Source organism: Sinocyclocheilus rhinocerous, unplaced genomic scaffold, assembly GCF_001515625.1.
Source record: "Sinocyclocheilus rhinocerous isolate Xijiao unplaced genomic scaffold, SAMN03320098_v1.1 scaffold220, whole genome shotgun sequence".
In the NCBI taxonomy this organism is placed as follows: domain Eukaryota; kingdom Metazoa; phylum Chordata; class Actinopteri; order Cypriniformes; family Cyprinidae; genus Sinocyclocheilus; species Sinocyclocheilus rhinocerous.
The window spans coordinates 862,275-880,091 of NW_015666573.1; the positions used below are offsets into that span (position 1 = coordinate 862,275).

Here is a 17,817-nt window from a genome sequence, read left to right on the forward strand (position 1 = left end):
TCATAGCTGTATTAACATGTCAAATAAAGCTGGTTTACTGTGTTTGAGACAGTGCTGTGTGGCGATGTGTCATCACTGTGGCCTGAGGGTTCCTCTGGTGCAAGCCAAGCTGACTTGGCATTTTGTGATGATACAGCCATCAGAGGGATTTGAATGGGCAAACACAAGATTAAAATGTCTCTGTGTGTCTGTTTCAGAGAGATGGCTGAGAGGGAGGGCGGTACGAAGCTGGATCAGTGAAGCTTGCACTCCAACAAGTACATGCTCTCTCTTCCTCTGCGAAAGTGCAATTCACACACACACTCCAGATGTCAAAATTCAATTCCACAAACACAGATCAAACTGAGCAGTTATATGGTAAGGGAAAAAATGGGAAAGATTATTACACTTTCCACAAATACAGTTCCCTTTGGTGTAAAGCAGTAGAGGTTGTAGCGTATGGACCAATCAGACTCACCGTTTTTCATTAGATTTAACAAATCAGTTATTCATTAGATTAACAAATAGTCACAGACCCCTCACCCAATAAACATACTGGGTGCCAGGATGTCTGCGAACGACACCAGGCCCCTGGTCACCATGGCAACCACGACACCTTTTGCTAGACCAGATACACTTTACGACCTAATGGCATGTTAGGTCATTTTCCATAGGAAAGACACAATGCACAGTAAAAATGGACTCTTCTCTAATTAATTCATAAGAAAACCTTTCTTTGAATGAACACACATATACTTCAGGTCATTGTGTATGTTGTTACTGTCCTTGTATATTGTCTTTTATATTGTATACTGTTTTATGCATGCTTATGATAGAACCACTCATTCATGTTGTGGGTGTATGTGTACTAGTTTAAGTGTTTATGTAGTTAATAAAGTTTTAATTGTATCACACTTGAGGTTGTTCATTGTTTGCTCATAACTGGAGTCCCTAATCATGCAGATTTATGCTACATGCTCTGTGTAGTATTGTACAGTAAGAAAGTTATTTCCCTTAACCAGGAAATTAACGTTCTTAGAATTGACAGACAGTTGACCCTGAGAGGTCAAGTAAATACTTACAGCGGATCTAAATATTTATAATTAATTATAACTAGTTATGATTCATTATTCCTATTTCCCCTTTGAGCTGATTCGCTACAAGGTACAAATCCCACACTTTAAAATGTTTTTTTGTTTTTTGTTTTTTAAAGTTGTAAATAAAACAAAGACTATTGACGTTTTGTTTTGTTTTTTTACAATATTTTCATCTTTTTACTTGACAATTTCACATTTAATTTAATGTGTTACTTTCTTCGTAATGTGTTTCTTTGTAATTAATTGTGAAATTTACTAACAATTTCTGAGTGAAAAACTATTTTGTTGTATCCCACCTTAGAAGTACTCACATTGTTGACTGCATCATACAACTAATAATACACCATTTTAATAACTTTGACATTAATCGAATAATCAAACAAATACTCCATTCCTTGTAGTAAAAATAAATATAAACATTTTACCAACCAAATACTTAATATTAGACATGTTGAGCATCCCTGTTAGTGTATGATTTTCCCACATTACAAAAAATACAATTTCTTAAACTTGTGACACTCAAGAAATTGAATATATTTAACATTTGAACCCTTTCTACAGCATGATTTTAAGACATGTAAATCTTATTTAATTTTCTCAATTTCTACAGATATTGTAGTATTGAATGCATAACTTGTAACATTTTAATTTATTTATTTTCATTTGATTACATTTTTATTATTAAACTAATAATTTAATATAAATATTGGTCAGCTTAAACATGTACATTTAATTTAAATATAGAAAATAATTTTATTTAAATAAATATTTAAGCACCTTTCTTCATTGAACATTTGTTGAAAATGCCCTATTTTGTAGGAAAGTGCCTTGACACACACACATAAACACACATGCTCTGACCCATTGAGCCATCCATCAAAACTGCTGTCACTTTCTAATATTAAAGGCTCCAAACCAGCCAGTGTCACACATGTCTTCCTCACTGGGATTTGACAGATTGAGTTGCAGTATCAAAATGTCAACCATTAATTTAAAACCACCCCATTTGGGTATTGTAAACTGACAATATGTATGACATGAGAGACTTGTCAGCTATTATAAAGTCAGTGTATTTTCATTGTACCCTCCATTGCTTATTCCTCCACTATTTAATTCCACCATATGCTCTTTATTTACCATCCTTTAAAATTATTTTTTAATTTCTCAATATTGTGCATTTTGTCATTTGTCACCTTTCTTTTTTGTAGCACTATCTGAGCATAAAATACTCTGAAGAAGTGTCATATTGGTTAAATGATAGTGGCCTGACATTTAGAAGGCAATGTCAGTATTACACGTGGTGCTGATGTCACTGATATCAGAGCGCTCTTCCTGAGAAAATGAAGCTGCTCTGGTATTTAAAGAAGTTCTGTGGGCAGCTTTCTAGCCACCTTCACCGTAATCAATAATACATATTCCTGCCGGCCCTCAAAATGACATGACCACCATAAAACATCAATGGCACATTAAAGGTATAATCTGACAGATGTACTGGCACACTCTCTTGGTTAGATTGCACTGTATTGCTGTTTTGGCGGATTGGCTTGAATATAAGCTGTTTTTAGACTAACGAGAAAGTTTTGAGTTCTGAAAAGTACAGGTTGTTTTTATAGCACAATGACCTCTTATATGTCAAAAGATTTTGATTTCTCAGTTCATGACACCTTTAAAGGTTCTACATGGAACCACAGATGCCAATAAAGAACCTTTATTTGTGCATGAGCACATCATAACCTTCGTTCCACAAATTCCCAGTGCATTCAAAATCGTTAGCTTAGCATATATGCATAAATAAAGAGTTAAACATAAAGAGAGATGAGAATGGCTTTTATCTCAACTACGTTTTTTTTTACATGCAGTAATCGTTATTCATTAACACACTAACTACTGCCTCTAAAAGGTTCTGCCTTTGATAGTTAATGACAGAAACCTTGATATTCTCATTAATTTTAGTGGAGAGTGTCAGATAGGAAACAGAGAGAAGAGCGTCAAGAAGCTGAAGATTAAATTTGACTTTGTACGTTCAAACTGTGGATGAAAGGGGAAAACCAACACACAAAGAATCGTCTTTATATCATTCTAATCTATTCTATATAGGCCAATCAATATGGCAACACTTCAAACAGCACTTCTCCCTCTCCTCCAGTCCCCTTGGCTTCAACAATACGTGTGCATGCTTCACCTCCTAATTGTGTTTGCATTTTTAATTATTCAAAGCAATGAAAAGAACAGAAAAGACACTTAGCATTCCTCCAGCTTTCACAAGACTCCAAATCCACAGCCATCACACAAAACTGCACATTATGCTTGAGGAAACATATAGGGATGCGTGCTCCCAGGACAATGCTAAATGATGCATATGACTGAAAATGATAAAGTGCCATTTCATGACAGTGCTATTTGATTACATCTAAAGAGATGCATAAAGAAAACATCTGCAACCTGTGACAAAAATTTCCCAAGAATAGCAGGCATGATCATGTTTAACTTAAAGAGTAATTACGCTGCGAGCAGGCTTGGGATTTAGCGTATCAATTTGAGGAGGTGCAGTACAAAGCACGAAGAAAAGCGATGTTTCTGAAACTCCTGAATGTATTGTGAACATATTTATTGTAACTTAATAAATCATATTATTGATTCTGCAAAATCACTTTCCAATAATCTCTTTTGATGGAGACACAATGCAAGCGATGCTCGTTCTTGGCTCTAATCTCTAAGACTGTGATCAGTTAGGTTGCTGCAGTCAATGGTCCATGGCTGATTTGAAAATAAAGCAATAATCTGGCAATAATGCGTTTGAGGGATGTAAATGAAATCAATCCTGTCTAGTGTGAAGGCTTTCTGCTTTCAAATGTTAATGCGATGATTATGGCCATCATTACATAGTCTTCTTTCATAATTATCAAAGCTCTGGAGAATCTGCGCTCTGTATGACATAGTAAACTTTCACTTTCACATAGTAAAATCGGAATTAGAGTGAAAGTGACTTACAATGGAAGTGAATGGGGCCAATTTGTAAGCGATAAAATATCAATGCCACAAGACGTAAACTACATTTCAGTTAACATGATTTTAGTGTAAAAAATTGCTTACTAACATTTTCTGTTTAAGTTATATTGAACTACACAACTTTGTTGCCATGACAACACTTAAAACATAAAAATGATGAGAACAACTTTACAGCTGAAACAATGCATGGCAAACAGGAAATTCATTTTTGTGGTAATCAACATTATGCCAAGTGCTGTCAATAGTGGTTATGCGCAACAAACTTCTGTATTGTGTAAAACAGGTCACGTTGCTTCTGGTTCTGGTCTTTTGTATGTCCTTCATTAAATATGGAGCAGTTTTCCTCAAGATGCATTCAAAGATGCCTACCAAAGATGAGTATAAGCTCTGTCCATCGCATATGCAGAGTGATATCTAAAAGTTTTTTATTTTTCTCCTTCTTACTAACATTCAGATATTAAAACCCAATAAAACGGCAACAAAAAAAAGAAATAGGCAGGTTAGCTGATTGCCCTAAAAGTCCAAGGATATCACCATCAGTTCATACTGCTGTTAACACTTTCTTGAAAAGTGGAAGCGATGAGACCAGTTTTCCGGTTTGGTCATGTGGCATATTCCCCATTGAGCTTGTATTGAACCCCGAAATATTTCTTTAACTGCTTGGACAGAACTTCAGATACAAGATAAGAAAAGATGTTTTCAGCTAAATGGAGCACTGAAAGTTGCAAGTTTATGTTTGTTTGTGTGCGTCAAAGTCTGCCAGTGTACATGCACATCTCCAGGACCCTACCGCCCGCTATTTCTGCAGCTGTTAGTCACGGCAATTGGCGTCCACTCACACACTGGCCTCGCAGGCAAGTAGACAGGCGGCTGAGTAGTTAGGGAAGTTCTGTCATTTATCATTCCCCATTCACAGCGCCGCCACCCTCCACTGTTACTATAAATACAACCAGCAGCACCTCCATTATTAATGCACACAGCCACTCCAGCCAATCACACCAATCTATCCTGAATCCATCATCGCAAGGCACAACCTCAAGATGCCTGCCTGCCTGGTTGACCCACCCACAGCTTTCTGAATAAGGCCTGCAGCTCAGCACAGGCTTTAGAAGAGGATCAAAACCGGGATCCTGGTGTGGATGAGGGTCTGGCTCGTTCACCATAATCTCTTATAAATGGGATGAACGGATGACCGAGCACATAGTGAGGGCAATTTAACTGCTCTGACACACCTGAGGACACACCAGCCTATTGCAGCAATATGAGAGAGTATTACAGTAATTTTTACTAAAATTAATACTTAAATTAATACTTTTTTTATTTTTTATTTTTCAAAACATTATGATTTCATCTGGTTAGTCTCTTGAGATTAAAATCTCAATGTTTTTGATGGCAGCACGAAACATTATAATAATAATATAAATATAAATAATAATACCTCTCTCTGTCTCTCTCTCTCTCTCTCAAGTACTATGTAAATACATATGCATATTTTTTATACAGCTGTATATATAGAGTAAATAATGCACAAATCTGTACATAAATCTTCTGTTCCGGATTCATACACATTATTATTTATTGTTAAGTATTATTTAAATGTTTCTGTTCTCATGTCAGATATGTATGTATATATGTATGCATGTATGTACCAAGAGCTTCTTAAAAACCACAACAAATTCCATTTGGCGAATAAAGCTGATTCTGATTCTGATTCTGATAAGAATAACAAAAACAAAGGATAATGTGTAAAGAAATGTGACTAACTACACAAATGCCAAAATGACTGCTTAAAAAATCTTTGACCTGAGTCCTGCAACCATTTAAATGCACTAGAGTTTGCAATTTCTGAATCTTTTGAAGTGTTTGAAGTTTAAAAAGTGATTAGGACCCAGACTCTGAGCAGTCTGCAGCAATATTACAATCATATTAATACTGAAGTTGTCTGAGGTCATTTTCACAACAGTTGATAACACTGTCTACAGTGTGATTCGAGAGACATCAAAGTAGTGCCGGTTTCACTTACTCAGATCAGCGGTGGATAGATAATGTCAAATAATATGAAATGCCTGACAGATATTTGTTGTGAAGTATTCCAGAGAGCTGATTAATAATAATAATATACATTGACACTCTTCAGTCACATATGCCCATTATTGCAACTGATAGTTGACAGCTATGGAATACATAATAAATGTGCAGATGCCAACAGGTAGGCCACTGTCACATGATCATAAAAAGATGTGTAAAATATGACACAAAACTAGTGTTTGTTAAAACTTGAATCAAGTGCTCAGATGGGCTCTTGTTTTCTTATAATTTATGCTGTCACATATTGCTCATCTCTTCAGGCTAATAGCTATATAGGCTTGAACACGCACCTGTTTCGGTGAAAGAAGAACTGTTCTGAATATGTTTTAGTTTTTCTCTCCCTTTTCATTTCTCGAGTATAAAAAATAAAATAAAAAACCCACAAGCCAACACCAGAGGTCCTTGTATTCACCACCTTGTATTCTCTGCTTAAAACAAATATCAGCACTGTTCCCACAGTGAAAACTTGAAAATTTCAAAAGTGGCATTTTGAGGTCATTGAAAATGTTCTATAGTCAATATACATTTTTCAGCCCTGTATCAAGTCCAGCAACTTCCAAAACACTTATCCAAAGCTTGGCTAATGAAGCCAAGCTCATGTTGATACTAAATATACAAAGTTCTGAGCCTATACATTAATATGTTTTGTGGATTTCAAGTGATACTTCACAAAAACCTAAATTCTGTCATCATTTACTCACCCTTCACTTGTTCCAAACCTGTATGAGTTTCTTTCTTTTGCTGAACACAAAAGAAGACACTTTGAAGAATGTTGGTAACAAAATCAGTTGACGGTAACTATTGACTTCCATAGTATTTTTTTTTTCCAAACTACGGAAGTCAATCGCTACCATTAACTGTTTGGTTACCAACATTCTTCAAAGTATCTACTTTTGTGTTCATACAGGTTTGGAACAACTTAAGGGTGAGTAAATGACAGAATTTACCATTTTGGGTGACCTGTCCCTTTAAGTACCCAGAAAATGCTAAAAACGAACAAAACTGCCAAACAAACAAAAATCAGAGGTAAAATTATACACATTCACCAATGTAACTAATTACACAAAAGAACAGGTGACTTTATAGAAATTTCCATATCAACCCATATGCAACATTAACCTAAAAAAGGATACGAGTGACGAGAAGGATGGTTCTAAAAGCCTATTGATCTAGTTGTTGACTTGAGCTGACACTGCCACCGCAGCTAAGCCGAAGGTTGATTGATGGTCTGTGTGTGGCTGACACTGATAAACTGAGTCAAAACAGTCAGCATATGAGAAGGTATATTTGCAAGTTTAGCACAGCTGCTGCAACAGACATCTAGCGCTGTAAGCTGAAGTATGTGGCCATTAGACATGCAACAGATCCCTTACGAAAAAGTTTATTCAAGTGTGCTATTAGTATACTTCTTTTAAACTAAAAATAGGAAAGTATACTTTTAGTCTACTTTTTATGTACTTCTCAGAAATGGGCTTTATGTACTTCTCAGAAATATACTTGAAATGACATTTAAGTATACTTGACTTATACTTATACTAAATATATTTTAGCTATAATACAGAGACTGAAGGATAGCAGGCATGCATAGCTGGCCTCCAACGAGCTATTCATCAACCAATGCAGTGGATCACACACAGAGCAACTCTAAAACACACTCCTAATAAACAATCCGGATGCTGTCATTTGCCTTAATTGAATTCAGTCTTTGAGGATCTGCAGTGGTGAGCACAGCCATTTTTTGCAAACTGATATTCTCATCAGAAGCGTCGGCTGTGTTATACAACTGAAGAAAAGCAAGCATGGCTGGATTACTACAGGTTTTGTGTGCAACTATATGATTCTGCGAACAATGTGATTTTATGCAGAAGTATTCATGAGTAATGGATTGTCTCCCGTCTTCATTAAGCAGGTCTCAGCAGCATAATCCCTCTGAATGAAGATGAGCGCTTCTTAGCCACACACTAACATGCTGCAGCTCATTCTTCATTGCAGTTTTGATCAGCTAACACAAAAAGACAAATTAAACATGTTTGTCCATTTGCCTGACATGGTTCACTGATGAGACTGAATGATATTACACATACTGAGAAGGGTGTGTGGTGAAATATTTGCAACCTTAAAAGGCTTTAGAGGCCGCTAACATCAATTAAAAAATCAGTCTGTAATTGTGTTTACACAGCAGTGGTTCTCAACCTTTCTGACTCCAAGGTTCCCCATTTTCCACAACTATATTAGAAGGTCCAACTCTGACAGTTTCTGTAAATTAAATTTCAGGATTCCAAATGTTTTAAGAGCTGAATGATTTCAAATCTCCCACGTTTTTAAATTAATTTTACAGTTGTTCATGATTTACTTGATAAGGATTAAGATTTTTAAACATATTTCTTTAATATTTTAAGGGGGTGAATTGGAAAAAAAAACATTTTGATTTTTAGTAGTGGGCATCATATAGGCTAGAGCAGGGGCTTTTAAACTTTTTGATGACAAAAAGCAAAAAAAAAAAAACCCAAAATAATAAAAAACAAGGTTTATTTGATTTTTATTATTATTATTAATAATAATAATAATAAAGGAAAATTCATACATCCACCATTCAACTTATTCCAATTCGCAATTCGAATATTTTCCATACATATGTCTTGTAGGACAGATTCATTTTTATTTTTACTATTATTATAAAACATTGTCTCTCAATAAAATCAAAATGATCATTATTAATCTCTTGATTTCTGTCTTTAAAAAGTAGGAATAAACTCTAATGTAAAATGTATTTATTATTAATTATTTTTTTCTGTGAAATTTTCCACAGACACCCTAGCAAACCTTAGTTTAAAAACCCCTGATATGAGCAATATCACGCTCGTAGACATGAGATATGGCTGTTTATCGTCACGGCTGTGATTCGGCCATAGGTAAAAGCATCGTGCCGATATACAGCCATATCTCACGTCTACGAGTGTGATATTGCATTTATACAACAGTTCGACGGCACGAGTGAGTAAATACATAAGAAAAATAACAACGGACTGTCTTTAAAAACCCTCTTTTGTGCAGAACTACTTCCTTCCACCACGGATTCAATATCTCAGTTTGACAGTTTAACAGCTCAAGCCTCCTTACTAATTCGAAAACGTCACTTTAGAACTAGTAACGAAGGAACGTTGAGTTGCTTCATTAGAAACTTATTGTATTACTGTATTAAAAGCTCACTGTATTATTAAGAGTATTATGAGAGAGAGAGATTGACTGAGCGAGTGTGATTACCTGCATCTGATGACACTGCGTTCATTCTTCAGTTCAATCTCATCTTCACAATAAAACATTAGTTTAAATGTCCGCTGAGAAAAGCGATATCTTTGTCGTACTGTCCTTTCATCTGTCAAGGGTGATCTTCAATGACAGCGCTGCTCAGTGCATTTGTTAACTGCGTCAGCTGTTGTTGAAAGTAAAAATAACTTCCGTTTCAGTCTCTTTCAATATGAAAGTCTTTACTGCTGACTTGTAAACAGTAAATTATTGCCATCTAATGGCGGAACAATGTCACTAAATTCACCATCAGGCACACTGTTTCCCAATACTAAATACTACTATTATGTATAGAAAATATTATTTATTGAATAATAAACAACAACAACTGCCATCATAAAAGTTGCTAGACAATTCAGTCAAAAGTACAAAGGCAGTGCTCTGATATACAGCACTGAAGTTATATAAAATATAATTTTATATAAGATTTTGCCCTCAGCCAAAACTATTTACTCTGGAACAAATAATAGATTAATGAGACCAAAGACTACCGTTAGATTTACCCAAAACGAATTACATCTCATGTTTAACCACTATAGAGACATCAGAGCCAGTGGCAAATTCCAGAAGATCTGGCCGAGGTGAGGCTGCTCTCGGCGGGATCATGAGCAGCGAACAGGCCGCTGATGCCCTGGAGCTCAGTTCTCTGAAAGTGTCGAAGCAAATTTTCAAATAGACGATATCTTTTTTAACAAACCACATATTTGAAGTCTAAACAAGTACATTCTCACCTAAACAACTAAAACTACATTTTGTGACACAAAAACAGTATTATTTATAAAATTATAGTGGATTTGGGCATCTGTCATGACACTCGCTGTGAGAAATATGGCAAGCGGAGTGATACAAATGGTGAAACTGTTGGAGTTGTGTTATCACTCTAATATCGCACTCTTATCACTCAATCAGATTCGAGGACCAGAAAGAACTGTTGAATAAAGAGTATTTCATATACTTCTGAGAGTCATCTTACTGAACTTGAACATCAACACTTCATAAATGTGCATAAGTAGCGAAACCGTCAATGAAAAAGTCAATATGGGGCGTAATTCACTGCCACAGCAGTTTAAAACTGCTGTTCTGGGCCAACCGGCTCACCACCACTGTTTCTGAGTCTAAAAATAGCTGTACTTTGATGATGCACTGGTGACTGCTGGGAAAATTCATGCCCCACTCGGCCACTCCCCCTCTTTTGCTGCATCCCTCTTTCACTCTCAGTGGTGCAATTACCACTATTACACTGGGATCCAGTCCACAGAAGTGCAGGAGACTCCAGCCAATCGCTCAGATCAGTTGGCATGAATGAGCGTATCCTCACGCAGCGAGCGGGAAGGAAGGGGGATGCCAGCATGGAACTGCATTACTGCAACTGTATTTCTCTTGCATTTTTACAGTGAAGCAACGGAAGGTAATAGAGAGTGAGTGACTGAAAGAAAAAGAGATAGGAACAGAGAATGATGCCATCCTCTGAGATTCAACTGTAACACCCTACTCTCAGATGTTTCCTTTCTAGAGCTCTTTAGGATGAACACACGGGTTCTTTTGAAGTGTCTCTCGACTAATTATAAGACCTCCCTTTTTACCACAATTTAACAATAATATGCACTGGTGCAGGGCGATGGATACGAAACAAACTCTGTATTTAACCAAACTACTAACTCAAAACAAAGGGGCTCTGTTCTACTTATGTGCATGCATACACATGCTCAACCACTGCTGTGAGAAACACCCCAATGCCCTGTACTCACACCGATGCCGACACCATCTCACGCTGGCTCTGCTCGAGTTTCCAAAGTGCTAGACCAATCTCAGCAGCAGGACTTGTGTTTGGGTCTTGCATCAGTCACAAGGGGGAGCAGCTCTGTCAGTGCAAGGGGGCTTTGCCACAACACTCCAGTTCTGCCAAAGCCAGAAACGACTAGAGTGTATGACACCTGTTCCTATATAACACTTCAACAGTCAAAAACCACTGATCAACATCAACCTCCCCTCTTGAAAAGACCAGCTTAAAACAACATACTATTGGTTTGGTGCTAGTCTCAGCCTCAGACATCACGCCCATGGACCGTTGGCTGAATGTCTGATGCATACGGCACACAAAATTGGAAACACGTTGGGTTCCAAACAACATTGGACCCCAATGAATTTCATTTTATGCTTATAAAAATAAAAAAAATAAAAATACAGAAGAAATTAAGCCATGCAGGTTTATGCCATGCCATGACATGAGGGTGAATAAATTTAAGGGACAATTATCAGAGTTGTAGTATGTTTGCAAAAATTAAACTAGTGCAATTTTAAAAGCACTGAAGTTGTTTTAGTCAGACAGAAGATTAACTGTGCATGTAAACGTACTTGCACTGAGCTTGGCAGTTTCTTTCAATCCACAGTGAGATTTGTGTTATAAAATCTTCAAATGCTGCTACTAAACGAAACTAAAGCTTCATGCTTAAGGAAAATCCAGCTGTACTCTGTTTTTGGGTGATGCCTCAGAGCAGCAGTGGATCTACTCTGGCCTTGAGCCCGCAGGTATTGCCACCAAAAATCTTGCCATTGTCATGACAATCAGTGTGCACTTTTCGCAGTACAGCCTGTATGTGACACAAAATGTGTCAGTGGAGATACACTTGTCCACGGCACAAAAAGCATTTTTAATGTAAAAAACCCCCCACATCTGTAAGCCAAGCAAAGTGCTTCTACTTTGGTGAAGAAAGAGTATCAGTCAGCTGTCAGTGAAAAAAAGTTACACAAAAATGTAACAACTTTTTGTAAAAGTAACGTAACATTGTCATGCATTAGTTTCACAAGTAACTTCCCCCAACACTAGTCATCAGCTCTTACACCAAAGAGAGACACACACAGGGCAAAAGATGATAAACAGATGGAAAGTGGAAAAAAGGAGAGAGAGAGTTTGGGGAGGTGGGAGAGAAAGGACAGAGCTGAAGTAGGCCAGAGCGCAAGGGAGACCGTCTGTCCCAGATCAGTCCTTTACCGCGAGCAGAATGAGAGAGGGAGAAAAAACGTGAGCGGAAGTGCGTAAAACGACTGGGCTAAATCCCGAAAGCTTGAATTATCCGCCCAAGAGCCTATACAGTAAATATCAGAGGAGGGAGAGATTCACAATCTTCAACTGCTGGGCAAACACACCGAGAGGAAGAAAAGGACGAGAGGGCAAAAAAAACTCACTGACTACAGGGGACAGAGAAGTAAACTTCATAAAGAGTAGACGAAGAGGAGGGGAAGTGGTCGGGAACAGCGAAGAAGTCAGGATGGAACAGAGAACAAACAAAACCTGATAGGAGTTGAGTAAAATGAACAGGAATGAAACAGTGAACACCATATCAAGCCTCCAACGCTGGCCTAATTTACACAGATCCACTGGTATCGATCCATGCTGGCCAGGTAGCACCCACCGCCTGCATTCATTAGCTTAGACAGGCAAACGTGTTATTAGAAAATGCTCAGGATGGAAATGTTTGTTGAATGGCACATTTGTATCTACTCATTTCATAGGATAATGTGAGAAGAACATCAGACTACGTTGATCACAATTGTTCTGAGGTGCGTTTCCTAAAAGCAGCTATGGTTACCAATAGAGTTCAGTGGAACTAATGACCATAGTTAGCTAACGATGCTTTTGGGAAATGCACCACTGTGTGGTAGTTGTCAGGTTGTCCACACCTGCTGTAGATTTTATGTCAGTGTGTGATCATTTATCTACGCCTGCTGAAATGGTGTGAGCGGTTACTATGTTAAGATGTCAACATTTCTCCTCATCCACTGTTACAAGTGTGAGGATGCGTTGCAGGAGATCTTTCTGCTAAGCATAATGAGAGAAAAGTGTTTGAACTACAAAGAGAGCGGCGGTACTCTAAACGAAGACGTGGAAGAGGCAATAAACACAAATACTAAATAACTGGAAAGAAATACTTTCACTCTTCACTAGGGATGGGTCAGGGTGGTTGACGCTGCTCTCACATACCTGCAGTACTAGTTGTCCTTTTCTTCAGCATGGATGCATTAAATTGATGAAAACTGACAGTGAAGACTTTTAAAATGTTACAAATGATTTTTTTTAATCAAATAAATGCTTTTCTTTTCAACTTTCTAGTCATCAAAGAATCCTGAAAAATAGGTATAATGGTTTCCACAAAAATATTAAGCAGCACTTCAGTTTTCAAGACTGATAATAATAAGAAATGTTTCTTGAGCAGCAAATAAGTAATATATAATTTCTGAAGGATCATGCAACACTGAAGACTGGAGTAATGGTTGCTGAGAATTCAGCTTTGCCATCACCTGACCAAGTATGTAATAATATTATATATCAATGAATAAGTGGTTTTGCACATCCCTGGACACATCCCTGTGTATGCATGATATGCATGGGGCAATGCAAATGAGGGGAGAGAGGCCGGGTTTTCCAGAGCATTGACTAGAAGGGTGTCAGTGGCGTTCTAGTTTCCCGATGTATTAATGGCCCGTTCAATGTGGCTAATTTTAACTCTCTTTGTGTGCCTCTGTCTGATTATCCACTCTGTCATCCTATCTCATATCCCCCCGAAGCGAACACACTCACACTTAAAAATTTTATTATTTTACTGGGAAATATTTATTTAGTAATTTTTTTCCAAATATTGTCTTTATTCTCAGCATAAAGAACTCTGCCATACATGTTCTTCATTTTTAACAGCTGTTTGAGGTAATTAACCACAGATCTTCATTTCTCTTTGGCTTCATTACTTATTATTTTTCCCTCCCTCGTGTTGTCTCTCTCTCTCTCTCTCTCTCTCTCTCACGGGTTTTCCAGAGCATTGACTAGAAGGGTGTCAGTGGCGTTCTAGTTTCCCGATGTATTAATGGCCCGTTCAATGTGGCTAATTTTAACTCTCTTTGTGTGCCTCTGTCTGATTATCCACTCTGTCATCCTATCTCATACCCCCCCGAAGCGAACACACTCACACTTCACCGGAGAGACTCTGTGTGTATGTGTGTGTTTAAAGGGAAGACGGAGAGAGTGTGGGAAAAGAGAGCGTGAGACAGCTGTGACAGCGTGTGACTGAGGAAAAAATGTTTTATTACACAATTCAAATGTTTGAAACACAATTCTGCCCCAATATCTGTGCCAGGAAAACATATTTGAAAGGTTTTGTTTCTCTTATACTATTGGCAAATAATTATATATTCTCTCTCTCTCTCTCTCTCTCTCACACACACACACACAAGTGGCTAGAAATACATACATCATGTAATTATGGGTGACCGCAGCAAAGACCTGCAACAATTTCCCTCTTCTGAGCACACTGTATCAGAGGAGGATATACGCGAAAAACAAAGGCTTCTAATAATAGATTCAGCAGATAATGGCAGGGGACAGTCCCACACCAAATCAACACACACTCCCTGTGTAACAGCACATGCAGACACGCTGCCACTGTCTCAAGATCTCTTCACATCAGTGCAGAGGACAGAATGTTTGCTTGTCGGTTCACTTGTGTGCCACTTCTAGCCTGTAAGGTGAGGAGTTGGCTGTCTACCTAAGGGGCATTCGGTGGGTTGTCTGAGCAGCAGTGTTTGTCTGTGGGCGGAGAAGAATCTGTAATGAATGGTGTGATAATGGGAATCACCTGAAAAGTACCTAGCCTACTTATAATCACAACATTTTATAGTAAATATTAAACTGGGATAAATGGCATATACCAGATAACATAATATAAAAATAATACACTCAAAATGAAAAATCTGCCATCGTTTTCTCATTCTCACATTGTTCCAAACCAGTACGATTTGTTTTCAGTTTATTTCCACATGGAAAAACATTTAATGCATATCTGAAGCATTTATAAGGCCTCAAAAAGAACACAAAAGCATCATAAAAGGGGTCCATATGACTGTCAGAAGTGCAATATTCTGCATCATCTGAAGTTATACAATAGCTCTTTGCAACAAAAATATAAAAGAACTTAAGCTCACTGAAAATATTGACGTTTGCTCTAGCACTCATTGGCGTGTTTGTGGATTTGTGAACACGTCAAGTCAGATCTTTTTTAATGAATCTGAACCGATTTGTGCACAAAGATTTTAATAACCTAAATTTCGGTCTGTTCTAACGAATCTTTTGCATGGCTTCATAAGACTTGGAATACAGTGCACTAGTCGGGACCACATTTATGATACTCTAATGGTGCTTTTTTTGAATCTGCAGTTCACTGTAATTGCATGGAAAAGAGCGTCCGCCATAATATTCAAAATTCCACCATTTGTGCTCCATACAATAACGACAATCATAAAAATTTGAAATGACGAGAGTGACTAATTGAGAGAAATTTCATTTTGGGTGAACTATCCCTTTAACAGCAAATTCTGTTATGCGTTGCATATGCTTACGAGAAAAAAAAGACAAAAGGCAGTGAACAGAAAAGAAAACTGATGTGGCATTTAAGAGATGCAATCATATGAGAGAGCTGCCATGCTTGCAGATCAGTCCGTTAGCACTGCTAGGTGAGTGAGTCTGCATGCATGCCAATGTATGTGGGTGGGTGTGTTTCAGGGAGTGACAGGATACTGCATATCAGGCTTCTTCCTTTAAAATATAGAGGAGGAGAAAAAACATTATTACACTCTCTGCCAGGAAATGATTTGTATCACTTGTCATTTTTATCATTATGATGATCTCTTTCTGTGCCAAGCTCTTTCTATCACAGAAATTCAAATACATATCCAGAAAAACTTACAACCTGCTGATGCAGTATTCACCTATTCTTTCTGCGCTTTAAGTGAATCTGCAGCCAAACTACAGATAATAAGAAACACCAGCCCAGTCTGATCTCCTCACATCATTCACTCAGTATAGCAGATACAGCGCATGCACATGTCGCCTCTGTTTCCCAATAGCTCATATTTCCAGATTTGAATGGTTCAACTTTGAATGGCAAACCACCAGCCAGCATCTACTCTTACAACCCCTTTCGGGATCCATTCATCGCTCATCCACCGCACATTTTCACCAGCCTCCCGTTCCATGCATCCCCCCGGCACAGGCGTAAGGAGAAATAAGCCCCACTTACTGTCTTGCTGTGGTTGCCGCTATTTGTAGATCCTTCCTTTGTAAATGGAGAGAATGACAGCAGTTATAAAAGAACGGGAAAATCCAGAAGCTGGTAAAAAAAGGGGGGAAATACAACAACGACAAAAAGAGGAGAGGAGAGAGAGAGAAGGCAGATAAAACAAAAAAAGAAAGAAAAATGAAATGGAGGAAAATAAATCACCGCGGCAACAATTAGGCCTTTGGAAATTACATTTTAGAGCGTGTCCTGCGAGCCGGTGAGCGCTGGGAGCCAATGCCTATCCTCAGCGGGCAGACACCGTTCCAGTGGCCGTGCAATAGTAACACTTCTGTTTCCTCGGATCTGACAATCGATCTCACCCTCTCTCTCTCCCTCCTCCCTCCTTTTCTCCCTGCCTCGTTCAAACAGCCCCGATCACTCGTTCTCTTTCAGCTGGTTGGTTGGCTTCGTTCCTCTCTCATCCTCTTGTTTCCCTCCCTCCATACCTGCCTTTCTCTCTCTCTCTCTCTCTCTCTCAATCGCTTTTGCCCCTCCCCCTCTCCTCCACCGTCTTCTCCATCAGAACCCAGATGCAAGGCAGACCCCTCCTTCCCGCTCTCCTTCTCCCCAGCTTTCTTTGATGTTGTGAGGAGCTCTAGACTTTTGGCTGAGGACGAGGAGGAGATGTCTTTGACAGACTATGGCGGTTCCCGAGGACGGCATGAAAGAAGGAGAGGGATGAAATGAAAAATACATCAGGCTACACATTCTACACAAGCAATAATGTGAAATTGGATTCGTTGCATGGGATGAAGACTATGCTGTATGACATGGTAATAGCAGTTTTATGAGTGAGCACACCTTTAGATGCGGTCCGCTGAAGAAAAGTTGTCTCTGCGGCAAAGGTGTTAAAACATGAATCGAGAACAAAAAATACATCTGTAAGAGGAGTAAACCACTTATTAGCTTGGGGTAGGAAAAAGGGCGAAAAATGGAGGGGAAAGAAAGTAAGAGGGGCTATAAATGTAATTAATTATAGATATTATAGATGGAATAAAAAGGTTCAGTGAGTGGTTATTAGGCATGGGCCGGTATGAGATTTTGACGGTATGATAACCTTAAGCAAAAATTTCACGGTATCACAGTATTGTCGTTACAGCTCTAAAATGTGTTATTTTTAAATGACTGGGTAAAAAAAAAAAAAAATTCCCGCTGAACACAATATATTTTGTTTTTGAGCAACATACAGAATATTAGGAACAGTAGAATTTGTTTATTTTTTCTTTGATTTG

General features: G+C 38.1%; 1 protein-coding gene across 1 annotated transcript in view; it reads right to left on the reverse strand.

The window, feature by feature from the left end:
- The window catches only part of shank1 (SH3 and multiple ankyrin repeat domains 1), a 119,471-nt gene that overhangs the window by 96,442 nt on the left and 5,212 nt on the right, over positions 1 to 17,817 (reverse strand). Inside the window, 2 exon segments of the mRNA XM_016544262.1 lie at positions 16,547 to 16,582; positions 16,778 to 17,023. The gene's annotated coding sequence lies outside the window, so the exon portion shown is untranslated.